This window comes from Triticum aestivum, chromosome 7A (assembly GCF_018294505.1).
Source record: "Triticum aestivum cultivar Chinese Spring chromosome 7A, IWGSC CS RefSeq v2.1, whole genome shotgun sequence".
In the NCBI taxonomy this organism is placed as follows: Eukaryota; Viridiplantae; Streptophyta; class Magnoliopsida; order Poales; family Poaceae; genus Triticum; species Triticum aestivum.
The window spans coordinates 615,641,955-615,645,328 of record NC_057812.1 but is presented as its reverse complement, the minus strand read 5'-3'; positions in this window follow the sequence as shown (position 1 = coordinate 615,645,328).

Sequence of the window (3,374 nt, the reverse complement as noted above, 5' to 3'; positions counted from 1 at the left end):
TTCCATATGCCATGAGTTTTTCTCAACCATATGTGATGTGTGATTCTAGACTAGTGTGCTTTCCAGAAACTATTTTTCGAAACATAACCAGATAAGGGATCATGTTTTTAAGAGCAAGACACCAGAACTCAAATGGTGAACTAATCATAATTTCAATGCTCTGTTTATAATTTTGAGTTTTGAATATTTTTGAAACATAGTTATTAAGATGCATGAGATATCGGAGTGTGCATGCAACAAGTAGTACCTCACATGTTGGGTGGACTACCTAGACTTGTTTGCTTCACCTCCCTTTTTCCCACCTCTGCTTCTCCCTCCTTCGACCCCACTCTCCCAGATCTGGCGGCCTTGGTGGCCAGATAGGTGATAGAGGGGAGGGGTGTCCTTGCACTCCTTAGCTTTAGTATTAGCCGTTATCTTTGCATCCCTAGAGGTCTTTGGCAACTGGTCATCCTTGGTTTGTCCTTGCTAGTGCTCATTGATGGGGAGGATATGGCAAGTTTCGGTATAGGTGATCCTTGGGGTGGCCATCTTCAACGATTCGCTTATACTTTGTCTCGATTCCTGATAACCCACAAGTGTAGGGGGTCAATAATAGCCTCTTTATATAAGTAAGAGTGTCAAACCCAACGAGGAGCTAAAGGTAGAACAAATATTCCCTCAAGTTCTATCGACCACCGATACAACTCTACGCACGCTTGGCGTTCACTTTACCTAGAACAAGTATGAAACTAGAAGTACTTTGTAGGTGTTGTTGAATAGGTTTGCAAGGTAATAAAGAGCGTGTAAATAAAAAGTAGGGGCTGTTTAGATAAAGACACAGCTAAATTAGTTTTAATAGAGAGCTTTTTGTTACGAGAAAGTTATTTGTCCCTAGGCAATCGATAACTAGACCGGTAATCACTATTGCAATTTTATTTGAGGGAGAGGCATAAGCTAACATACTTTCTCTACTTGGATCATATGCACTTATGATTGGAACTCTAGCAAGCATCCGCAACTACTAAAGATCATTAAGGTAAAACCCAACCATATCATTAAAGTATCAAGTCCTCTTTATCCCATACGCAAACAACCTACTTAATCGGGTCTGTGCTTTTGTCACTCACGCCACCCACCATAAGCTTGCGTGACACGGAGAGCACCATAGGACAACACCAATAATAAAACATGCAACTCAAACCAATCAGGATCATCAATTAACCCATAGGACAAAACGGATCTACTCAAACATCATAAGATAGCCATACATCATTGGGAAATAATATATAGCGTTGAGCACCATATTTAATTAGAGATTAAAACGGGTAAAAGAGGGGTTACACCGCTGCATAGAGGGGGCAAGAGTTGGTGATGATGGCGGTGAAGTTGTTGGTGAAGATTGTGGTGATGATGATGGCCCCTGGTGGCACTCCGGCGCTACCGGAAGCGAGGGGGAGAGAGCCCCCCTCCTTCTTCTTCTTCCTTGACCTCCTCCCTAGATGGGAGAAGGGTTTCCAAAAAAAAATCTCCGTCAGTTTTTATCCCATTTGGACTCTGTTTGATATGGATATTTTGCGAAACAAAAAACATGCAACAAACATGAACTGGCACTGGGCACTAGATCAATATGTTAGTCCCAAAAATAGTATAAAAAGTTGCCAAAAGTATATGAAAGTTGTAGAATATTGGCATGGAACAATCAAAAATTATAGATACGACGAAGACATATCAGCATCCCCAAGCTTAATTCCTGCTCGTCCTCGAGTAGGTAAATGATAAAAAAAGATAATTTTTGATGTGGAATGCTACCTAGCATAATCTTGATCACATATCTAATCATGGCATGAATATTAAGACACGAGTGATTCAAAGCAATAGTCTATCATTTGACAAAAAAACAATAATACTTCGAGCCTACTAATAAAGCAATCATGTCTTTTCAAAATAACATGGCCAAAGATAGTTATCCCTACAAAATCATATAGTCTAGCTATGCTCCATCTTCACCACAAAAAATATTCACATCATGCACAATCCTGATGACATGCCAAGCAATTGTTTCATACTTTTGACGTTCTCAAACCTTTTCAAATTTCACGCAATACATGAGCGTGAGCCATGGACATAGCACTATAGGTGGAATAGAATGGTGGTTGTGGAGAAGACAAAAAGGAGAAGATAGTCTCACATTAACTAGGCGTATCAACGGGCTATGGAGATGCCCATCAATAGATATCAATGTGAGTGAGTAGGGATTGCCATGCAACGGATGCACTAAGAGCTATAAGTGTATGAAAGCTCAGACTGAAAACTAAGTGGGTGTGCATCCAACTTGCTAGCTCATGAAGACCTCGGGCATTTGAGGAAGCCCATCATCGGAATATACAAGCCAAGTTCTATAATGAAAATTGTTGGGTAACGTAGCAATAATTCAAAATTTTCCTACGTGTCACCAAGATCAATCTATGGAGTCATCTAGCAACGAGGGAGGAGTGGATCTACATACCCTTGTAGATCGCGCGCGGAAGCGTTCAAGAGAACGGGGTTGATGGAGTCATACTCGTCGTGATCCAAATCACCGATGATCCTAGCGTCGAACGGACGGCACCTCCGCGTTCAACACACGTACGGAGCAGCGACGTCTCCTCCTTCTTGATCCAGCAAGGGGGGAGGATAGGCTAATGGAGATCCAGCAGCACGACGGCGTGGTGGTGGAAGTAGCGGGATTCCAACAGGGCTTCGCCAAGCGCTGCGGGAAGAGGGAGATGTGTCACGGGAGGGAGAGGGAGGCGCCAGGGCTTAGGTGCGGCTGCCCTCCCTTCCCCCACTATATATAGGGCCAAGGGAGAGGGGGCGCAGCCTTGGCCCTTCCTCCAAGGAAGGGTGCGGCCAGGGAGGAGTCCATCCTCCCCAAGGCACCTAGGAGGTGCCTTCCCCCTTTAGGACTCTTCCTTTCCCTTATCTCTTGGCGCATGGGCCTCTTGGGGCTGGTGCCCTTGGCCCATATAGGCCAAGGCGCACACCCCTACAGCCCATGTGCCCCCCCGGGGCAGGTGGACCCCCGGACCCCTTTCGGCACTCCCGGTACAATACCGATAATGCGCGAAACTTTTCCGGTGACCAAAACAAGACTCCCCATATATAAATCTTTACCTACGGACCATTCCGGAACTCCTCGTGACGTCCGGGATCTCATCCGGGACTCCGAACAACTTTCGGGTTACCGCATACTAATATCTCTATAACCCTAGCGTCACCAAACCTTAAGTGTGTAGACCCTACGGGTTCGGGAAGCATGCAGACATGACCGAGACGTTCCCCGGTCAATAACCAACAGCGGGATCTGGATACCCATGTTGGCTCCCACATGTTCCACGATGATCTCATCGGAT